Raw genomic sequence first — 24787 nt, 5'->3', positions numbered from 1 at the left:
GTGAGCGCTGACAGCAAAACCTATGAGGAGCGCGCCACGTGATCCCTCATACTACGCCAGCGAGGCGCTTCCGATAGATGGCGACTCCGTAACTCCTCGCCGCCAATACCTTCTCGGTGACAAATCGCACAGCGCAGAAGCACAGGCACAAATGTTTAAAGAATGGGACGACAGACTGCCTACAGTTCGCCATGACGTCGAAATAAGAAGCACAAACAGCGACGTTTCTGTACTTTTCTGGTCAATAGTTGAGTTCGCATGGTTGCGGCATGCATTACCTTTTTTTTTAATCCAAACGACGAAAACGGAGCGCACAAATTAGCACGGCGTTTGCGACGTTTGAATTTGGCGCCTTTTCCAGCGCATCCCATTAGCTCCGGCCGGTGCACTGAGTTACTGCGCTAAAGAAAGTAGTTCATCAAAGAAGCGAAGCAAAAACTTTCATACACTTGCAAATCGCAACAATTGTCCAGTAATAACATGACATTACCAAATTTGTTATGAAATGATGAAATTTATGATAATGTAAGCGTGTATTTGTATAAGTATACATGTATGATTGCGCGTATGTGCTGTTCATGCTTGGCGCATTCCGGCGAGGTCGTGCACGTCTTTTGCTTGTGAGCTTCCCGAGTTTTCTGCGTTCTTTGTGTGCTTCGCTGTGACATCTTTGGAGTATTCCTGCGTGTTGCTCGCTTTTTATGGGCTTGTTGCCTCGAAGATCGCCATGATCGCCTCCGACTCGGCCGCATCAAGGGTAAGTGAGTGTTTCGAATTTCCCTTGTTCGTCCATTGCGACGTACGCGGTGAACGGAAGCGCGGGAATTATTTCAGCGCTTGTGCGTGTCTTCCGCGCGCCTCTTTTCTAGTTTTCATTCCTAGTACTATCCTTCCGTTGCCAGAATTGGTTGTACAGCACTAGATTCGTGGTATATAACATGGAGCTTTGTCCTGGTTTAACTTTACACTCCGCTTGTGGTGACGTAAGGCAGCTATGTGGTGCCAGCTAAAACAGGGCATGTTGTACGCCATGATTTCTGATACGGTATTCGAGCACCGATTGAGTTAGCCTTATTAATGAGCGCAAAACAATGCGACGTGAAACCATCCGATCTGTACTGTAATCGGAAGATATTTCGTTCGCGCCACGCTAGTACAAGACGTGGGAGCGAGCTTGTAGCGGCGTGGGGCGGTGGGATCGGCGAAAGTGTATTCTGTTGCGCTGAATTCCCTTCAGGAACGAGTGACTAGGCTGCTATCTGACACGCCGTGCTGCCGATGTTCGCGCGATCGGAAAACACAGAGGAGGCTGTCGCGCAATAATAATAAAGAATTTGAAGGGTGTACATGTGATTCTATGCGATACGTGAGATACAATAGAGGGGGATGCCACAGAGTGCTGCGAAATCATCGAGTTATACGCCTTGCCAACCGCGTGTGTTTTGTTTTCCACCAGTTCGCGCGCATCCAGCTTTCTTTTTTCATCTTCGTTCGACGCCATCGAGTGCTTCGCCCCAAACGGCTTCGCGTAGGCGCTCTTAGCATTCACGGGAAGGCAGATTTCATGGCACTCCAGGTCCTACAACATTCAAAATAATGTAATTTCGTGAAATTGCAGCTTTTCGCACTTCAGTAAGTGATTGATTTAACAAAATTTTAAAATCAGTAGAGGAACGAGATGCCTGGCATATCTGCCTTGTCGTCCCACTGGGTTTCGAGGCGGCATGTATACGTTATCGGCAACATAAACATCAATAATCAGCATTGTTTCTTGTGACCATAGAAGTAGCTAGTTATGTCGAAAAGCTATTTTTGCTTTGAATCCGAGCACTAAATAGTGAACAGATTGAAAGGGGAGCGCATAGTTGTGAACTAAATGACAACGCTTTGCCACAAGCTTGGAATAATGCATTGTCGAAAGAGCAGTTCTGTGAAATTCTTTCTTTGAGAGTAAGCAAAACTTCAGTAGCATCAGGTAGACGGGGAGTAAAAGAATGCAACACTGGTTTTATACGAAGGAGCATCCTTTAATATGTGGCCATAACAGTTCAGTAGATGCATGGAAATAATTTTTAAAACAATAGAGGAATGTGAAATAAATTATTTGACAAGCTCACACTGCCATTGGCAAGAGCGGCCACACTTTAGTGTATTCAATGACTAGTCATTTGTATCCGTCTATTTATGTCAGCCTAATGGTCCATGTAGCTCTTTTGATTGTTGATTATGCTGCATTGTGGCTTCACATTTTAATACTGACATCTTTTTTCAGATTCAAAATGAGCCGAGAGACACCCAAGCTGGAATGCTAAAGGTGAATTCTTTGGCCATCCATTCTGTAACGTCACCATGATCAAATACAGTGATGCCGTGAAAATGTATTGCAGGAAGCAGAAAAAACAACATTGCTGATGCAACTGCAAGGCATTTGCTCCAGTGATCAATTGGTGCAGAGTGCCTTCATTAGGAGACATGGTGCCTTTAAGCACTCAGCTGAAAGACTGCAACTGCACCGGGACTGGGAGTGAATTTCAGTGTCACTTGTGAACATATTAAAGATAGAATGTGCCTTCTTCAGGGTATATGCCCGATATGAGAGGGGTGTTCAGAAACAGTGTGGACATTAGTGGTCTACGTGAGTGCACATCTTCCTAGTTTTACATATGTCATGCAGCAGTGCACTGCTAGAGGTATCAAACCAGAGTAGCAGCACCCTTTGAGAAAGTTGGCTGAAGAACGAGCAGTGATCAAAGCTTTCTGCATTTCAAGGGCCAAATTCCAAAAAGATTGATGCCGAGCTGGATGGTGTGAAGTGCCGGTCACCACATACTGTAGCCAGCATGGCATGAATCTCCTTGGCATTATGCCTCGTTAGGATGCAGAAATTGCATCACTGCTCATAAAAAAAATTGGAAATTGGGAGGTTGAGGGGAAGTGGCAGGGCTTCCCTCTGGAGCAGCCAGTGCATGTCCATTGCTATACTGATAATCCTACCTTAATGAGAACCAGTGATGCAAGTTAACCTATTACGCAGCTAAGTGCATTCCTTGTTTTGTATTAAGGGGACACTAATTACACCTTAAATGAATTTAAAATGAAGCATCGTTTTAAATATCTACTTCTGTAAATTTCTTGGTAATTGCTTGATTATTAGAGAAAATAAAGCTCAACATTCAATTTTCTGAGTATCGGCCCAAAATCTTCGTGCTGACATCTCATTGTCACATCGTAGATTTCAAGCATTTTTACAAACTTGGGTTGTATTGTTTCAGTAAAAGTTCCTGACGGTTCTTATTTTAAGTTTTTGGAATACAGTGAAGAACATCTTTATTTGTAAAAAAAAATTGCTGCACCTGAACAGACATCATCAAAATCCATGACGTCACAGCAAGCGGGTGTGGTAACTTCAAGGCAGCACTGCCACCAATCTTTCCTCTTGCTGCTTTTACAATTTACTCAGCCTCTTGTCATGGTACGAGTGAATCTCTTGAATTGTAGGAAGGTCATTTACAGATACATCTAAAATAATTTTTCTCTTTAGTGCTTTCTTGCCATAGTTGCTTAGGGGTGTTGGCACAGCGCCGCTAAGCACGAGGTCACATGATCAAACAACCGCATTTTGATGGAGGTGAAATACAAAACTGCCCATGTACCTTGCAGCCTGATTTGGTAAAAATTAATCCAGAGTTCCCCACTATGGCGTGCCCTAAAGCCTGTTTCACATGCAAGCCAAAATGCTTGCAAATCCTGCCGCCGCGCCGCAGAAATCAGTTTCAAGCGGCGGTGGGAGCGGCAAGGTTCGGGCAAGTTGGAATTTCATCGCAGCGGCAGAGCGGCAGCACTGCTTCCGAACGGCCCACCTCGACACGTGACCAGCGGAGGATTAGTGCTGGAAAGCCTGTGCATAGGACGATGTTTATTTACTTGGTACGCGTGGTACAGGCAACATGCCAAGAGAGCTTTTCAACGAATTGTTAAATTGCTAAGCGCAGGATATGTATTTATAAAATAAATATTTGAGAGGCAGGGACAAAGCAATGTTTATCTTGGTAGTCGCAAACTACCGAAACTGGCTGAAAGTCCTGTGTTTTATGCCAGCAACATTGCTATTCGCAGCAGCGGAAAATGCGCGGCGGCAATGCATATGAAACGAAACTTTGCGATAAGCTTTGCAGCGCCGCGTCGCTGTTTGCTCCATTCGCTGAATCGCTTGCATGTGAAACAAGCTTAAACATCAGATTGTCGTTCTGGCACTTAAAACGCCAAAATTTAATTAATTTAATTTTACTTTAGTGCTCCTTTAAGCGGTAGAATTCATGATCTCTGCAAAAACTCATGCTCAAAGTATTTCCTGTAAAGATTAAATAAACTAGATATAAGTGTCTATTTATGTTTTGAATTCTGTGATACGTGATGACTATTAGTGGTACAACGAGACAGAATTGTAATACAATGTGTGACGGCACGATGATGCACATCGAGGAAATGACCGAGTCTCCCTAGAGGTCCCTGACAAGGACATCAACTGACTGTCCACATGCTTCTGAGTTCACTCCGTGATCTTGTGCAGCCTGTGCTTTGCGAGTAGATTAATTTAATTGAGGTTTAATTTAATTAATTTAATTTACTGTCCTTGCGGCTTATGTACATTTCATACAGTGGAGTGGAATCTCGCATTACTTCTGGAGCACAGCAAGCGAACGTGATGTGTAGTGGTAATCTTAGTAATGATCGACAATCATGTCCCACTTCGAGCTCCTAATGCTGCTTGCCAACACAAGCAGCAGCATCTGCTCAAGATAGCGTGAAAGAGATTCATTGAAAAGTGGCATATGCCTGGGGTCGCATACCCAGTCACCCAAGCTGTTCCAACGGTTGGTATTGAACTCTTCCCTCAACATAGCAGCCCAATCTCTCCATTAGACCATGGCTACATATTCACACAAATGGATGGGACAATCGAGACAAACACCTGAAAATATGAAGTACCCCAAGAATGGTAATCACAATAAATAGTACTAGATGTGCATTAGCGCAAGCTCTTGGGCCAGTGGGTGCTTGATGAACTTGAAAAGGGGGGGTACCAGCAAAACAAAGGACGCGCACACATGGAAAAGGCGTTAGACAGGGACGAACGCTGGTCCGTCCCAATGTCCGTCCATGTCTAATGCCGTTTCCTTGTGTGCGTGTCATTTGTGTTTCGCTGGTGCTCCCCTTTTTTAAGTACTAGATGTTTGGATACTTTGGTTTTATTTTTCTTGTTTGTGCTGGATTGTTTTTCTGAAACATGGGGCATCCAGACAGCATCAGAAGCTTGTAAGAAGTCAAGTTTAGCATTCTAGATTTGCAACAGGTACTTTTGTAATTTATTTGCAGTAGGGCTGTTGTGTGAATGTACTTGAAAGGCTTAAAACTGTTTTGCTAACATTTACTTAAACATGCAGGTTCACATACGCTGTAAGAGTACACATTGAGAAGGTTATCCTGGCCCAGCTTACCATGGCCTGCCATGGTGAACCAGGAAAGTTTGCAAGGGCCTTGCTTCACCATGTGTTCACAGAGGAGGAGCTCATGGGCCATTTGGGCTTTGGAAATAACACCAAGGGGCAACAGAGGCTCTTGACCCCATCAGGGTCAGTGCTGTTATAGGCAAGTACCATATATCCTTTCTGGTTGCATTTTTACATTCACATTTCTTTTCTAAATTTATGAACTTGCCATTGGCATAACAAACAACTTTCATGTAGCCTGTGTGTGCAGTTGTGTGATACAATAGCCTACCATTTGGAATGACTGTTCATATGATCTTAAGTGCCTAATGTCGCCATACTCAAATGCTTCCAAATTTAAAAGCTGCCTTCACTGCCGAAAGTTTTTAGCATCTCCACCAAATAAAATGAGCTGCATTTGTGCATTAGCAGTGCTACTTGGCTGTCATTGCAAGGAATAGTTGTCTGTGAAGCACGCTCCAAATCTGTTGGCATGGAGGACATGGTTAAGTAGCCTGAAAGTGTTAATACACGAATTGAAATACACAAGAAGCTATGCTCAAGTGTGGTTACTGCTCAGCTCGAGCAGGAGCACGTTCACCAAATTGCAGAAATCAAAACAAAACAGCTCTCCATGTTCTGAGATGTGAAACAGTAGTTTCACCAATTTTAACAGACCACATCAAATCAAAGTTGCTCCTATCTTGAAGCAGGTCCATGTGATCCGAGACAGCAACCTTTCAGCGGAGGGAACCTGAGTGTTGTGGCAATTTTCTTTTGGTAGTTTCAATCAAAGAAACAACAGGGACAGAGTTGCCAGCTTCACAGTCAACAGTACTATGTTTAGTGGATGCTTACTTATTCTAAGCACCTAACCTATGACTCATATTTATTAACATGAACTTTATCACTTTGTATTCTAAGATATGAAAAAAATATTTGTGGCTTTTCCCCATATACTTCAATAAATGGAGAATAGGCTCTTGGGGCCTAATGTATAAAGCTTCTTACAGACCATCGGACATGTCCACTACTCCCATTCTGAAATTGTTAGAATTGTTTCCTGCTTCCTTAATGGTTATGAACCATTGCCAAGTAGATTATGGGCTTAAATTTATCAAAAAGATGAATGGGCTTTTCTGTCGCTCTTGTTTAGCCCGTTGAGGATCACATTTTGGGGAGAAATATGCCTCTAATTTAGGAGTTATATATCTTTTGTGGTGTGCACATACTCAAAACTTTCGACTTGAATAGTGTCCTATTCAATTTAGTCTTTGAATGGTCACTATTTGTAAATGTGAGTATTGTTCTAATATTTCGAAACACCAATAAAACATGAGATTTGAGCCAAAGTACGGTAAATTTTCACCTCCAATAACATAGTATAGACGTAAAACGTAAGAACTTGTAAGAATAGCAGACCAGGCTACATTACTAAAGTAGCTGTACTTTAGAGGCTGTACAGCAATCATTCATGCTTACTGAAAAGTCCTGTGCATGTGAAGAAACTTTTTGCTGCTCCATTTGTTCTTTTAATAAACAGCTCTTCATAACATAACAATGACAGAAACTTGCTAACTTTAAGAATACTAGTATGTGAACCTCATCTTACATTAATTGTGATATCAGCTGTTCATTATTCAGAAGCTATCCAATATTTTATTTGCTTCTGGCATTATTCGGTTCAGTCTCAAAAATCACTTTTCGTGCATCCTTAATATTTTTATTGCAGATTTAAGTTCTTCAGGGCGACTTTCCGAGAAAATAAAGTGGTAAATAATTTTTTAAAATAACAATAAAGTGGCAATACCATTTCAGTATTTGCAGTTTTACATGTTTTATTTTTTTATGCAGGATAAAGCAGCATAATTTTTTCTGTAATGAAACTTACGAAAACTTGTGGCAGCACTCCCAAATTAGTGCAATGACAGACACCAAGGAGCTAAGTGGAAAATCAGTTTGGGAGAAACCCAAGGAGTGACAGCACTATAAGAATATTTTCTAGAAGTCTCAGAAGGTTGCAGCACCTCCAGTGGGAGGCTAGGCAACACTTTGTTCTGAAAAGGCAAATTTTTTCAGAACGTTCCATCACAGCGACAGATGTATGGCAGTGAACCCTAAAAGGGTTAAAGAAGTCAGTCCTATGGCATATGGCTCTTAAAAGACAGCATTTCTTCGTATCTGTCACATTCTGCATGTGTCATGCTAAGCAGTTTGGCGCACAACTACACGGAATCCTCATTAACAGTAATTCAGTCGTTGTGGCAGAAAACATACTTCGCTGTAAGCAGTGTCTTCTTTAATGTAGAAAGTCCTAAGTCATTGTAAGGCGAGAAGTACGTTCCGATTGCATGTGAACTCAGGAAACCTAACATCAAATGAAGCTACACTCAATTCTAGTGACATGACACTATTGTATTTGGAGCATGGAAAAGCACAGTGAAGTGCTGCACATTTTTATTATGAAACTTACAAGAAATAATTTTAGTTGTCAGTTCAGGTTTATTTATGAACGACATGAATTTTTTTCACCATTTTGTTTCTCAGCAAGCAAAGTTCACATCTTTGAGATTGAAGATATTCATAAAGTTATATTGCTACAGTGTTTTGTTCCTCTTTGCGCTTTCCTGCATTTGACACTTAGTGGAGTCCTGTGCCACACTAAATAAATTTAAATGGTCATGCTGTAAAGCTGTACCCATGGAAAATTGGAATAAAGCAACACAAATACATAAATCAATTTCATTGTAACAAGGGCATATTGCATGCCATTCTTTTGCATGTGGAAGTTGCTTTTTAAAACTTGTTCTGGCTTGTTTTTGCAGGTTTCACGTGTCGCAAATTTCCTGGTACCAACATGCCCTATGTAAAGAACTCTGGCCTCGCTTCTCGCATGGGACCCTGCCCCTGAAGCAACTGCCCCTGCCCCTTCACCTCTGAAGGGCCCAAGTTGGACAGCTCAAACCAAAACACAAGTGTTGTACTTTTGTAACTCTCGACATTTTTATGTTTTATGTTAGTCTCCTGAAGGGCCCAATTTGGATTTCTCAAATGAGCATACAAATGTTGTGCCTTCCTATGCCTTGACATTTTTATGTTAATTTTATTTATGTTAATTATGCTAGTCTCCTGAGAAGCCCACATTGGATTGCTCAATCCAGAAGACAAGTGCTGTGCTTTGTTAAAGTTCATTACATTTTTATGTTAGTTTTTGATATGGTTCCAGTAAGGATAGTGTTTCCTTATTAATATATTTTTGAAGTAGCTTAAGTCATTTCATGCCAAACCACCCAACAATTTTCTCAAGAACTGTTCCATTATGGCAAACCATTTCAAGTTTGCTTGATTTTGAGTAGGTACAATGAGAAAATTTTTGAGAAAATTTGCTTTCATACATACTCTTAAGTAATTCCAGGGCAACCAACCAGCGTTTTTTTGGCCATCACAGATATAGTTAAAGCTCCGAACTCTTGCTCCCCATTTATTTTCCTTCACAAAAATTTTTTTGAATTTTGGCAAAAATTTATTGTTCTTGCCCAGCTAAGCTAGAAGCCAGATACACGTTTCTTCTGAAAGGGAAATTGTATGATCCAGATATTCAGGTGGTGTTCATGTCAAGAGACTGAAGTGGTGTGACTGCCAAAATTTGCAAAGTTTGAATTTTCTTCTAACGTAGGGAAATACAGAAGGCACAAAATGAATATAAAATCAGACTGGTTGACTTGGGATACCAGCAAAATATTTCAAGCCTTGGAGGTTCAGTTGATCAGCTAAAAAAACTAACGTTGAAATTTTTTTGCAAGCTTCGTGTTGAAGGTAAAAAATTAGCTTTGGTGGTTGGCACAAAAGTATGTCACCCATCATTACACAGCCGTACATGTCTGCTATGCATGTGACAAGTAACAAAAAGTGATTATTCTTTAAGTGCGATAAGGTATTTTTTATAATGTTCCTTTGTGGATCACACATACAGCATAAATATAGCATAAATATATGAAGCCATGTCATCTAGCAAGGAAAGGTTGTTAATATAGTAGCCACAAGAACTACTCAATAAACTGACTTGCCTTTTTTATCATTACGAAGGCAGGTGACGTCAAGTGCTGCTGCTGCAGTCTCAGCTCGTATTTTTTTAACATGAATGAAAAAGTGGTTGCCAATGGTGTCTGACCACATCAGACTGAACATGGCACATATGACTTTTATAGATGAGCATGTTCCAGCTCTGAAACAGTGGTAGCAAACAACACCACAAGAATTTGTTCATACTCATGTAGGTTTTCAGTCTTAATTATGAAGGTGTTTTCTACTTGCATCATCATTGGGCTTCAGGGAGCAGGGCACAAAGTGTCCTGCTCCCTCTATGTTGCATTGCAATGCGACATGCCCTTTAGGATGCTTTGTATGAACAATATCAGTGCTCTTTATAGATTTACTGTCTACATAATAGCTGATATTTCTTTTTCTAAACTGCATGAAACATATCTTTTAGCACTGCAGGATTCCCTCACATATTTATTACGTACGAGGTCTGTTAGAAAAGTATTCGACCTTTTTTTGCGAACACCTGATGAATATGAAACAAGCACGTTTTCATCAGCTGCCCTTGAACCTTTGTGCGCATGCATGAATTTTTTCCCACCCGCCAATAGCGTGAATTGCTGGGACGCAGCGTTTGAATGAGGTAGTACAGTGCTCTCGTCGGTTTTTTATTGCAAGGAAAATGGCCGAGCGACTGGAGCAGTGCTACTGCATCAAATTTTGACAGAAACTGGGCGACAGCCAAGTGGAAACCATCTGGAAGATTCAGAGTGCTTTTGGTGACTGTGCTATGAGCAGCACACAGATTAAGGAGTGGTACAACCAGTTTAAAGACGGCCACACATCGGTGGAGAGCGAGCCACGCTCCAGTCGGCCATCAACATGCCGAAATGACCAGGTCATTGCCGAAGTGAACCCCGTGGTGATGCGGGACCGTCGTGTAACTATCCAAGAAATTGCGGAAGAGGTGGGCATCAGCACATTTTATCCATATTCCATTATCACCGAAGATTTGGCCATGAAGAGAGTTGCGCCGAAATTCGTTCACAAGCTGCTCATGGTGGAGCAAAAGCAACTTCATGTTGAAGTCTCACAGGCATGCTGGATTCCACAAACAGTGACCCCAACTTCATGAACACCATAATCATTTGTGACAAGTCTTGGGTGTATGTTTACGACCTGGAAACCAAATCCCAGTCGTTACAGTGGAAGCATTCCACGTCGCCAACCAAAGACCGCTAAGTGTGCAGCAACGTCAAAGTGTTGCTGACTGCTTTCTTTGACTTCCGCAGTGTGGTACACCACGGATACACACCACAGGGTCAAACAATCACTAAAGACTACTACAGGGATGTCCTCCATGGCCTATGTGATGCTGTATGGAGCAAGATACCGAAGTTGTCAACAGGAAATTGGCACATCCATCACGACAATGCTTTTCTCGCACTTGATTCAGACTTTTTTGGCGAAAAACCAGACTCCTGTAGTTCGACAGGCTCCTTGCTCCCCTGATATGGCGGCCTGCAACTTCTGGCTGTTTCCCAAAATCAAGGGGCCATTGAAACAAGCGTGATTTCAGACAAGAGAAGACATTATGGCTGCAACGACAGGTGAGCTAAAGTCCATTCGGAAAGAGGCCTTCTCGGAATGCTTCTAACAATGGCAGCACCGCTGGGAGAAGTGGCTGGATTCCCAAGGAGGCTACTTTGAGGGTGATTAGGTTTCCAACACTTCAGTTATGCCAGTTTTTTTTTCTTCAGCCAAAGGTCGGATACTCTTCTAACAGACCTCGTATTGATATTTTATGTGCAATGGCTGTAAGGTTTACCTGGCCCACACCAAACACAAGCCTCGTTGCGTTAGAGCATGTGTCCCTTAGCAATAAAATGCCGACCCTAACACCGCTTCTCTGTCATCTGTGCATACGAAGCCAGCTTTGTCGTCTGCATTCCCGGCCAGCAAGCTGTGCGCACATCAGAGAAAAGTCGGTGCTGACAAAATTTCAAAAAAGAATTTCTCGCATTTAAAAATGCCTTTTTTAACTTCACACATGCATAGCAGACATGTAGAGCCATCCAATAATGTATCACATTTTTTCGCCAACTACGAAGGCTGTTTTTTCCTTGAACATGAAGCTTCTTGCAAAAGATTAGAATTTTTTTTTTACAGGCGATCAGCTGAACCTTTAGAGCTTCATATATTTTTCTGCTATACTATGTCACCTGGGCTACCATTCTGTATTTAAGTTCTGTCCTGTGAATTTTTTCTTACGAAAAAAAAAAACTAACGGATTGCAATTTGACTCATTTTTGCCGGTGCCAAAAGCAATTGAAGTATTCAAATATTTGAAAAATTGGCTATTTTGGCAGTTGCATCACTTCACTGTATTTCCACGCACACCATTTGAAGGCCTCGATCAATACAATGTGCATTTGAAAAAAAAGTATTTGAAGCATTTGAAAAAAAAAATGAAAAGCTAGAGGACATTTGATGCCTCTAGCTCAGCTGAACAGGAAAACTAAACTGTCACCTAAAATGCTACAAAATATCTGGCAAAAATAAATAAAAGTGGGTAACGAGCTTTGAACTCTAGTAAACATATGGCAATGTTTCAGATATATGTGCGGTGTCAAAAAAATGCTTGTCGATTCGGCATGGAATTGCATACTTGCAAGTGCATCTGTGCCATTTCCAGAGTTCAGTAAGAACGGCATTTTACATAACTTTGTAAAAATGGTTTATTGCTATCTAAAATACATGAGTAAAATTAATAGGTATAAGTCAGCTTAAATTTAATATGCAACGAAACATCTCCAGTAATGGCAATGATGTGCCTTTCATGTTTGCATAAAACCATATCTTCTGAATTCTTTCGTTATTTTTTGTGGCAGCGAATAAAATTGAAATGGAACTCGCACAAGGAGTAACTTTGCTGCATTCCAGCACATCACTAATAGCTGTCTTTGTTTCATATGAAAATCTGAAGCAGTTAATATGAATAAGTCGCTTGATATGGAATTACCTGCGCAGGAACGTTATCATGGCAGAAAACACAACTGGATCATGCAACAGCAATGCGGCATAATAAACTGCTCCCATAGGCATCACTTATTGTGATTGCCATGTTTCAAAAGTATGTAAGGTTTACTGAAATTGGCACACACCATTCAACCAACAAATGGGGATTGTACAGTGATCCTTTTTCAGTTTTACAGATATTTAAGTTGTCTGCCAGGTAGCATAATTCTTGTTCTTGAGCTGGATTATTCAGAGGTGGACATTACTAGCACAAGAAATGGAAACATTAAACTGATTGTCATAAATTTATTAATTCACTTATAGCATCACAGCACATATTTCAGTTTGCAAATTGTAACCAGTGAGTTTGCAAGACATTCACTTGAAATTAATTTCCAGGATGACAGCAGTTTCGATATTTTTCCATAAATGTGAGAGAAATACATGGGCATTGCGGTTACTTTTGTGCTTCGATGCATAGCAGTGCATTTCTACAGCCAGTTTGATGGCATGTGTCTCGTTACTAGTGTCATTCTGGAAATTCATTCTTAGTGCATACACCTTGTAAAATTACCGGCTACAATTTGTAAAAACTTTATTAGGAACTGAGTTTTTGTTAATCAGCTGATTATGGTGTCTTGTTTCTCGTGCAAGTAATGTTTGGCCCTCTGTATCTAGAATTATGTTAGCTGCAACAGTCAGTCTTCAATAAGTTCCATGAAACTTAAAGATAACCACCCTGCATATCAGGTCTCAGTTGAGTGCTGTGGGCACAAGCAAATTGTGCCATGGTTATAGTACCACTGGCTACCTAATAGAGAAAGCAAGTACCTTTTTTGAGTGTTCTTATTTACAGTCATGTCAGTCTGCTTGTACATTTATTTATTTAGGCATTTATTTTTGAAAATTTATTTCTTTTGGGAAATGTGTTTTACTTGAGAGCCACACTGACTACATCTTCAGTATTCAATTTTGTTATGGTGTCAAGCTGCAGGAAGTTTGTACTGTGCGATAGTTTTTAAGAAGTTTCTGATCTCAAACTACAAATGGTTGTACATTTACACAGATGTTTACAAATAAACAGTTCACCTAGAAAAATGGTTTTTGTCTGCATCAGTTCAGCACTCTTGATTTTTCGGAGGACCATGCACTCTGACAATTGAAAAAAGTGGCATAACAGTACTGCTAGCAGTTTTACAATATGGTTTATTACAGGCAATCTAGGAGCATGCTTTTGAGCCCAGGGTGACAGAGGTCTGCAGTACAAAATGCCTGTATTTAAATTTTATCCTTATCCTCTCACAGCAGACATACCACCGTGACATCAAAGGTAATTATATGCAACATAGCTCAGCAGTATTTTAAGGTAAGTGCAGGTTTAAACTGCTAAATACCCAGTGGGGCATAAAGGGCTTTCAACGTAATTTGTGTTAATGTTCAACAGATCTGCAACAATGCTTCCATGGGCTTTCAATATTGACGAACTACACATTTCAACAATACCTCCATGGGCTTTCAATTTTGAGGCTCAACACATCTGCAACAATGCTTCAATGGGCTGTCAACATTGACAAACAACACATTTCAACAATACCTCAATGGGCTTTCAATTTTGAGGCTCAACACATTTGCAACAATGCTTCAATGGGCTGTCAACATTGACAAACAACACATTTCAACAATACCTCAATGGGCTTTCAATTTTGAGCTTCAACAATGCTTCAATGGGCTTTCAACATTGACAAACAACACATTTCAACAATACCTCAATGGGCTTTCAACATTGACAAACAACACATCTTCAACATTGCTTCAATGGGCTTTCAAGAGTGAAATACACCATAGTTTCAACGATATGCCAACGATCTTTCAAATTGAGAGGCCACAATGATGTTTCGACAAAATGTCGCGGGCCAATTATCAACACTTGTCAACAATTTCCTCAATGATGTTTCAACAATTCGCCAATGATCTTTCAAGGTCATTTGTTGACGTTGACCAATGATATTTCAATAACCTTTCAACAATTTTTTTTGTAAGGGATCTCCCCTCGGGATCTGTCCCTTATCTTATGGAAAGCCTGCCGTCCCACTTACCTCGGCCAGCATCACGGATCCTTCAACATGAGATCCCAACCTGAAACTATATGCGGTTTTTTTATGTATCTTTCCCTTTCTTTTCGTTTTTTTTTATTCTTGCATCTAACTGTCTTCTTCTTCAACTAGAATCACGCTCATTTTCTTAATTATCTTTTTTTTTACTTTTATTCTATTGTACTTGCAGTTTGCGATTGAATTTATATGGGTAAATTATTCGTTTCCACTTGTGAACGGGCATTGCCCTATGGGGGACTTTTTTTTTCGGATGCGTCACGTATTTCGGCGGCCAAGTTTTTGTATTCATGCCTATCTAACCTCGATTCCAGCTTCAGAAAAAAAGGAAATAGAGTGAAATATTGACGTAGTGCACAAGTTCTGTATTCGGCAAGTAAGCGTTGCTGTGGCCTCAATACATGGTCACATTTGCATGCTATTGTGATGTTTAGCTTTAGTATAGGGCTCCGAAGTCATATTGAAAACCTATATAGGTCTTCCTTAACGTACCACCCTAAATGTAAGTATACACGGCGCGATCATTGCAATTAGGCTCCGTCAAAATGCGGCCCCCGCGGCCAGGAATCGAACCTCCGACATCGTGCTCGGCAGCAGAACACTACAGCCACTGAGTCGCCGAGGTGCGAGCAAATAAATGTCCACGCATCTCAAAGCGTTTTCTTCACATTCTTACAACTCGGTTAGTGCTTGCAGTCTATCGGCACCATAAAGACCTGTTTTAGCGCGCTCATGCGTCTTCCTTGAAAAATAAACTGCGCGTGTCCGTTTAAAGGCAAGCGTTAAGTACCGTCGAAGACGTCGACACCGTGACCCAATGAGAATGAGGACGGCGACGATGACGTCACGGCGACTCGCGCCAGTATCTCGCAGTGGCAAATACGTATTAACTGCATCAACGACTATGGATTAAGTTATCGGAGGGCACAAGCATGTGCACCTTTGTTGTGGCCACCGATGCCGCGATAGCGAGGAAGACATACGAAGTGCTTCCTCGTCTACAAATAACGAACGACTCGGACTGCAGGTTGTCGGAAATAAAGGTTCTCTCTATCAGTGCCTGCCACACGTACTCCCGAGAGCGACTGGTCACACTAATGCAGAAAGTACGAGCAAGAGGGAAGATGGGTTACGCAACGCCAGTAAAATGCGATTCCACAGTACAAAAAAAAAAAACTCGCACTTTCGTCCGAAAGGTGAAGCATCGATCGCAGTAGCAAATTAGTAGACAACTATGCGTAGTAAGGGTAGTAGATTTATCGGCCCTATCCAATCGGAAACGTTCGCTTATGAACTAAATTAACAAGCATGGCGTCACGTGCGCATAAGCAAACGTGAACCCTCCTCCCTCGATGACCGCGCACACTCGCTGTCAAAACACTGGAAGAAGCGCGGCAGCAGCGTCGAGCGAACTGACCTTCGTGCTGTCTCTCGCTTCAACGCGAACTAAGCGACGAGAACACGGCGCACACGAAGCTATCAGCACTCGGGGCTCTCTGTCCCCATCGAAGATCGCTTTCAAGATAGTGTCCGCGCGGCCGCGGCATACGCGGCGGCCACCGCAGTAGAACGCCCCCTCTGCCTTGTGCGCGATGAAAGACGGCGCACTACCTCCCCGCGTTCCTCCCTCGCGCACGCGAGGTTGAGCTGCCATCGTCGGCGCGCCTTCGCACACTTTCACTCGCACATACAGCATAAGGCGCGCGGCGACGATGTTATCGCCGTTGTACTTAAAAAAAAAATTATGGGGTTTTACGTGCCAAAACCACTTTCTGATTATGAGGCACGCCGTAATGGAGGACTCCGGAAATTTAGACCACCTGAGGTTCTTTAACGTGCACCTAAATGTAAGCACACGGGTGTTTTCGCGTTTCGCCCCCATCGAAATGCGGCCGCCGTGGCCGGGATTCGATCCCGTGACCTCGTGCTCAGCAGCCCAACACCATAGCCACTGAGCCCTTTGTACTTTATGAGGTACCTCACGGCGACGGCAGAAATATACGCCAAAATTGTCCATATAATTGCTATCGCAATAAAAAGTCGTCACGCGATCTGCAACCCCATCAGCGCGACCGTTCGGAAGCGCAACAGAACTCGTGCAGAGCTGATGGAATGATCCCGCGGATGGCACTCGGCTGAAACGCACCCAACGACGACAAGAGATGATAATTCAGTAAGCTCAGTTGCATTCAGTGAACTTGGGCTTCTCCACTGGCAATTTCATCCGGCCCTCTCAAACAAAAAAACAAAGAGAGACATCGTGATGGTATTTGTAGGCTGCGACAGGCTACAAGAAAAACTCATTAGCGGCTTCCACTGTAAAAAAAAATTAAGCTGTCTCGCAAAGACCCGAGTTAGGAACGCGGGAAGTCTCTGTACAGGAATGCAAAGCCACACGCACTTTTTTCTTTTCACGCGACCCCTGTCCGACGAGAGGGCAGGGGCCGACGCGCGCGCGATATACAAGGGAAGCAGAGTCGCAGAGCAGAGCTCCGCGACGACGGGTCGCGGGGAACCGAGGGCGCGAACCCGCGCAGTGCCGGTGTTGACAGGACAGCGCCGGCAGACTCGCGACGATGTCATCCTCGCGAGTGTCGCTGCATGCGGCGGCGGCGGCGGACTCCGTGGCTCTCCCGTTCCGAGGTGCCGACACGTCTCGAACGCTCGCGTAGAAGGAAGGAACCGCGCGGCACATGGAGTAGCGAGCTTGCGAAGGAGGAGCTGCGCGTTGCAGGAACGTCGCGGCAGCCGCACACTAGCCACGGGTGGGGAGTGTCTTTCAGCACGCACGTATAGACTCGTTCCCGGCCGAAGGATCGAGAGTGTCGCGGTTGCTCCCACACCTCACCGTCGCAGTGTGTGTATACCCGTACGGCAAAGCATGCGTAAAAACTGTTCTGCAGGCGAACGTGCTAAGAAGGTGGGAGGGCCACGTGGGGTAGGGAGTAGGGGGAGGGGGATAGGCTATGCGCCACCGCGGTGGTGAAGACAGGCCGAGTCTGCGTACACTCGTGAAAGCGCTACGCGCTCGCATGTGTATATATACACGAGGTGAGTGGCGCACAAATTTGTTCCTTCGTGTACAGGCGCGCAGCCGCGAATCTCCGTTGAACGACGGGAATGTTGAGCGCACACTTTGGAATAACGCCGTATGAGAGTGACGCTTAAGATGCCCGACGCATCTCTTAACGTTTTCCTCTTATTTTCCTCAACTGCGAAGCTTTTCTTTCGAGGAACCCGTATGGGTTTCCTTTGCAGGACTTAGCTACGTTTGGGTGTGGATGTCTCCTTCTCCCTTTATTAATTACTCCTCTCCACCTTGTGGGTTTCCACAGAACTATTACGTCATACTTCTTTGTTTATGTTCTAATTCGGCGCCACGATCGTTATAGACTGTTCAAAACGAAAAACGACTAGTCCACTTTGAAGTCCTTCTGGGACGCCGCGAATGTATTTTGCGCGCTGTAGGCTCGATGTGCTTCGCGCGAATCTGATGAACTTGTCGTTGTTAATGCGAGTCACGTGAACAGTGTCATGAACCGCGCCGACAGCAAGCGCGTTAAAGTGGCATCCCGTTAATTAAAAAAAAAATCGTTTGCATCAAAAGTGCGTCCGTCTGCCTATGATTGTTGCTGTTATTTTCTCAATGAAGATACCACGGTAAGTCGTGTACTCACATAAATACCGAAGGGCAGAATCGCCAGGCTTGAGTTAATTGCAACGCGGTTAATGGTGGCACGTAGCACTGACGTGTATCTGAAGAGTTCCTTGTGGCTTGGCCTTGCTCTGGCGTTTGTATCTCAAGCTTATATGCATTGGAAGCTATAGTTGCCTCATGGTAATTGGGAAAGAATACAGTCACTGGTCCGCCACCCACAAGGTGTGGCAGTGTGAATGAATGAATGAATGAATGAATGAATGAATGAATGAATGAATGAATGAATGAATGAATGAATATACGTGGCGGCGCGAGGCCTTAGTGTGGAAAAGAGCTAGCAAAAATGAAAGGACACATCGAGACTATGATACCCGTATTAACCCCGCAAGTCTGCTTCGACGACAAATGTCCCGAGCGTGATTAGAGCACACTGGGGGCGTGCGTCGCCTGCAGTGCACAGCTAGTCGTTAAGAGCCAGCTGTCTTTAAATGGCTTACATACGTACTACATGTACGTTCTCGTACACGTGCGAGAACGTTGCATCGGTTTCCGCCGAATCAGTGCAAAGAAAGCAAACCGCAATTGACGCGAAGTATTTCTCTCGTACTCAATTGGTTAAATATGCGGCAGCGGAATTCACCACAGGGGTCCCTGCGACACCAGTTAACAAAATTGTGGTATGTGTTTGTCCTTAAAGCTCACCACTCGCGAATATCCTCCGGGAAAACGTATTCGAATGGCGGTGTCGCGTAAGAACGAAGTTCTCGGCAATAATTTTTAGGCGGAAATGTATTGCTTTTTGTTAGCTAAGAAAATGAAGGATAAATGTTTTCTTTGCGACTTTTGCGTGCAAGCAACGGCGCTTCTGGCGTCGCAGTGAGCTCCCGAATTTCACTGTAATTTTGCGTATTCGTCACTTTGTTGAGGAGGAAATATCCAGAAAGAAATTCAGAACGAACATTTGTTTATCTTCTTATCTAAAGCAATATACTCTCCTATAATAAACAATCAGCTAGTCATGTCACTCGCGCTGTAACATGACAGCATGATCGAGGAAGAAAAAACATAGGAGTGAGCACGACGTCACGCAGCCAACCTTCGCGGTAGCCAACTCTTCGTGAAGCCGTTTACTTCGCTTTTTCTCTCTTCCGTCATGCCTCCAAAAGCCGGCACAGCGCGTGACCGCCTTATAGTTATCGGTAGGTTTTAGTGGAGTCGCACTGATTTGCGCACGCTTTGCAAGCTGCTGCACGTTTCCTCCTCCCTATATATGCTTGTGCAACTTCGATCATTGATGACAACGCGTACATCTACCGACTTCGTTGCAACGCATGGGTGTGTCGGCCGCACGTTGCTGTCGCATCCGTTGTCTTTGCTGGCTTCACCTGTATCCTGTGACACTCCGCCCTATTTTTCCTTTTTCTTTGTTTTTACCCCTTCATCTATGCATTGCCGCATGGAAGATGGTCCGGATATTTCAAGGAATATTGAAAAACGCGCCTTTCGCTTCAGTGTCGATCCTTTCTGCTACCTCGGCAAGCCTCCGCTAATGTATGTACTTCCAGTTCCTCATGTCTGTACTACCAATAAAGCGAGATTTTTCTCAGTGATGTGCGAATGGCAAGTTTTTAGACTGCGTCTATACTAATCAAGCATAGTGCCAGAAGCAAAGCGAATCAAATCAAATATATGTTTTCGAATAGCCTGAGAATGATGTACAGCCTTCTAACCATTATTACCAAAGAAATGTGCAAAGGAAGCATCATGAACAACTAAGCAGTTCGCTTGCATACTCAGCGCTCTTCGGAGCATAAGAGCAACCAAGCATTACCGTATAAAATTTAGCAAGGCAGTCATGCGGGCCAATTAACATCCGTGTTTATCTTCGCGACCAAACCAGAAGTTCACGTGGTCTGCATGCGGCCGACGGCAGAACAAAAAACAAAACAAAAGAAAAACTTGTTCTTTATTTCAAACTGTCGCGGTAGATGGTGCCAGTATTCCATTAAGAATGGTGCAATGAGTCATATTCAAATTTACTCCAGTCAGAGTACACAGGTGCCACATCTATAGATAGCACCAGACAATAGTGCCAACCAGTGCCAAATGGCAGGTCTAAACAAAATTTTATTGGAAAGCCTTGGTTCAGCCGTATAAGTCATGGCTCCCTAGATGAGCGATGCAACTTGCTCTAAAGTACGTCACGTCCACTGTGGATGGTATTTTTAAAGCGAAAGCCTTAGATATCAATATTTCAAGGCCGGGTTGTGAAGTACAGAAAATATCACATGACCCAAGGAAGGTCAGAAGCGAACCAAATCATGGGCAGTCGTGTCATCATCATCATCATCAGCCTGGTTACGCCCACTGCAGGGCAAAGGCCTCTCCCATACTTCTCCAACAGCGCCGGTCATGTACTAATTGTGGCCATGTCATCCGTGCAAACTTCTTAATCTCATCCGCCCACCTAACTTTCTGCCGCCCCCTGCTACGCTTCCCTTCCCTTGGGATCCAGTCCGTAACCCTTAATGACCATCGGTTATCTTCCCTCCTCATTACATGTCCTGCCCATGCCCATTTCTTTTTCTTGATTTCAACTAAGATGTCATTAACTCGCGTTTGTTCCCTGACCCAATCTGCTCTTTTCTTATCCCTTAACGTTACAACTATCATTCTTCTTTCCATAGCTCGTTGCGTCGTCCTCAATTTGAGTAGAACTCTTTTCGTAAGCCTCCAGGTTTCTGCCCCGTAGGTGAGTAATGGTAAGACACAACTATTATATACTTTTCTCTTGAGGGATAATGGCAACCTGCTGTTCATGATCTGAGAATGCCTGCCAAACGCACCTCAGCCGATTCTTATTCTCCTGATCATTTCCGTCTCATGATCCGGATCCGCCGTCACTACCTGCCCAAAGTAGGTGTATTCCCTTACGACTTCCAGTGCCTCGCTGCCTATTGTAAATTGCTGCTCTCTTCCGAGACTGTTAAACATTACTTCAGTTTTCTGCAGATTCATTTTTAGACCCACTCTTCTGCTTTGCCTCTCCAGGTCAGTGAGCATGCATTGCAATTGGTCCCCTGAGTTACTAAGCAAGGCAATATCATCAGCGAATCGCAAGTTACTAAGGTACTCTCCATTAACTTTTATCCCCAATTCTTCCCAATCCAGGTCTCTGAATACCTCCTGTAAACATGCTGTGAATAACATAGGAGAGATCGTATCTCCCTGCCTGACGCCTTTCTTTATTGGGATTTTGTTGCTTGCTTTATGGAGGACTACGGATTTTGTGGCTTGCTTTATGGTGTCTGTGGAGCCGCTATAGATATCTTTCAGTATATTTACATACGGCTCGTCTACACCCTGATTCCGTAATGCCTCTATGACTGCTCAGGTTTCGACAGAATCAAACGCTTTCTCGTAATCAATGAAAGCTATATATAAGGGTTGGTTATATTCCGCACATTTCTCTATCACCTGACTGATAGTGTGAATATGATCTATTGTTGAGTAGCCTTTACGGAATCCTGCCTGGTCCTTTGCTTGACAGAAGTCTAAGGTGTTCCTGATTCTATTTGCGATTACCTTAGTAAATAGTTTGTAGGCAACGGACAGTAAGCTGATCGGTCTATAATTTTTCAAGTCTTTGGCGTCTCCTTTCTTATGAATTAGGATTATGTTAGCGTTCTTCCAAGATTCCGGTACGCTCGAGGTCATGAGGCATTGCGTATACAGGGTGGCCAGTTTCTCTAGAACAATCTGTCCACCATCCTTCAACAAAGCTGCTGTTACCTGATCTTCCCCAGCTGCCTTCCCCCTTTGCATATCTCCCAAGGCTTTCTTTACTTCTTCCGGCGTTACCTTTGGGATTTCGAATTCCTCTAGACTATTTTCCCTTCCATTATCGTCGTGGGTGCCACTGGTACTGTATAAATCTCTATAAAACTCCTCAGCCACTTGAACTATCTCATCCATATTAGTAATGATATTGCCGGCTTTGTCTCTTAACACATACATCTGGTTCTTGCCGATTCCTAGTTTCTTCTTCACTGTTTTTAGGCTTCCTCCGTTCCTGACAGCATGTTCAATTCTATACATATTATACTTCCTTATGTCAGCTGTCTTACGCTTGTTGATCAACTTCGAAAGTTCTGCCAGTTCTATTCTAGCTGTAGGGTTAGAGGCTTTCATACATTGGCGTTTCTTGATCAGATCTTTCGTCTCCTGCGATAGTTTGCTGGTATCCTGCCTAATGGAGTTACCACCGACTTTCATTGCACACTCCTTAATGATGCCCACAAGATTGTCGTTCATTGTTTCAACACTAAAGTCCTCTTCCTGAGTTAAAGCTGAATACCTGTTCTGTAGCTTGATCTGGAATTCTATTTTCCCTCTTACCGCTAACTCATTAATCGGCTTCTTATGTACTAGTTTCTTCCGTTCCCTCTTCAGGTCTAGGCTAATTCGAGTTCTTACCATCCTGTGGTCACTGCAGCGCACTTTGCCGAGCACGTCCACGTCTTGTATGATGCCAGGGTTAGCGCAGAGTATGAAGTCGCAGAGTATGAAGTAGAGTATGAAGTCGCAGTCGTGTATAAGAGATGATTTATCACTAGCAAGGTAATTAATTATTGATTAGTAATTTGATTAGTGTAGGTAAAGGTGGATTAAGGAGTATTAAGTTGAATTAATGTCAATTAAAGTGGATGAAGGAGGAATAAGGTGGATTAGGGTAGATTAGGGCGAATTAAGGATGATTAGAGTAGATTAAAGTTGATTAAGATTGAATAAAGTGGATAAAAGAGGATTAAAGTGGGTTAGGATAGATTAAGGTCAATTTATGTGTATTTAGTGTATTAAGGAGGATTAGGGTGGATAAAGTCGATTACGGTGGATGAAGAAGGATTAAGGTGGATTGAGGTGGATTAATGATGATTAGCGTGAATTGAGGTCAATTAAAGTGTATTAGGGTGGGTTAAGGTGGATTAAGATGGTTTACAATAGGCTTTACAAGGCTTGCGCATTCGCGTTTGGGCAGTAGCTGAATACACCTGAGATTTTGTTTCAATTTCATGTTTTATTGTGCACACTGACGTGAAAAATATTCGGATTTTCGAATATTGACTATTTCATTCGAGGATCGAATGGAATATCACTATCTGAAAGTCTTAAATATTAGCACACCACTAATTTCCTCTTTAGAGCCCCTCTATAGTTAGCCCCACGATGACGATTCGTGTCGTTTTAACTGACAATGCTATATGTCTGGGCCATGAAAGATATCGAACGGCGTGTGGCTTTTGCTTAATTTTGGCCGTTGCGAAATTCATTGGCGTGCACTGAAAATCACCGACGCAAACGTTTAAAAAGCTTCTGAACGCGGCCGTCTCGTCTGGGAATGTAGCCACTGATTGCGCATTAAAGCAAAGCGGCGCAAATCTTGCCAGCTTGGCAGCAAATATACACGCCGTATCCGCTGTTGTATATACCGCCTCTGAGCCATATGCGAAGATGCGAAACAGGAGCCCTCATGACGACAGAGAAGCAATGCTATATGTACGCAACATACCGCGTTTCTCGCCCCCAGCTGCTTCAATAAATTCACGTATAAGCACGCTGCGAAGGAGCTCGCGAGACGGCTCACAATGTGACTACAACAATCTGGAAAAAGGCGTTCAATTCTTTTAGCGCGTGCCGTTATCCTTATAGCAAACGTCATATAGAATAGACGGTGGACTTAAAAGCTCGCAGCACGTCCAGCCTGCACTGGGAGGCACCTCGTTCGGATGACGTGGGTGATCTGAAGGGTGTAGGGGTTGAGGGACGGACTTCGGGATGAAAACCAAACTTCGGAGTATTTATTTTACATTATGTACAGGGAGGTGAGCGTCAATTAACAGTCGTACTGTCATTACGGGCCGGCAGCAACTCAGACGCTGCGGCCCGCGGCAAGAAGTTCGAGAGAGGTGAATCAGGGAATCAGGGCATGTCCCAGAATGCTCAGGTCTCTCTGGAAGGCTTCTTATAAACCCTTCGAGCACTGTAAGTCACGTCATGTTTCACCAATGGGAGAGTCCGCTCCGATGACGCCACTTTCAGCCAATGGTAGGCGCCCGTGTCGCGGTGTCGCACCTGGCGGCTCTCTGCGGTCTTGCCTCGCAGACTGGCAATCCACTTCTTCTAGGCTGGAGAAGGAGGGGGGGGCGCTCATGCTTCATTGCACAAGGGCCCACCTGCACCCGGTGGCTCGGCTCCGCAGCGGTAGCAGATGCCTTCTTCAAAGCCGAAGGGGGACGATTGAGCTCCATTGTACGAGGCCCCCTTCTAATCCCGGCGACGCACGAACTTGTTGGCACGTGAACTTGTTGCCTTAAACTTGTTTGCTCGGCCGCTTCTCTGGAATGCACTTTCCTGCTTCTGCATTCCTCAATTAGCTGTGCTGCCATCCGATGTGGTCTGGGGAACTCGAA

General features: G+C 43.5%; 1 long non-coding RNA gene across 1 annotated transcript; it reads left to right on the top strand.

Annotated features, from left to right (window-relative positions):
- Nucleotides 1–588: 588 nt before the first annotated feature.
- On the top strand, nucleotides 589–13640 carry LOC139056034 (uncharacterized). The gene is made up of 4 exons (XR_011512110.1): nucleotides 589–757; nucleotides 2273–2314; nucleotides 5445–5649; nucleotides 8315–13640. It is a non-coding gene; the product is annotated as an uncharacterized lncRNA (long non-coding RNA).
- The last annotated feature ends 11147 nt before the right edge of the window (nucleotides 13641–24787 follow it).

Source organism: Dermacentor albipictus, chromosome 2, assembly GCF_038994185.2.
Source record: "Dermacentor albipictus isolate Rhodes 1998 colony chromosome 2, USDA_Dalb.pri_finalv2, whole genome shotgun sequence".
NCBI classification, from domain to species: Eukaryota; Metazoa; Arthropoda; class Arachnida; order Ixodida; family Ixodidae; genus Dermacentor; species Dermacentor albipictus.
Note: the sequence above shows the minus strand (reverse complement) of the source record. Positions and strands in the feature narration are given on the sequence as shown.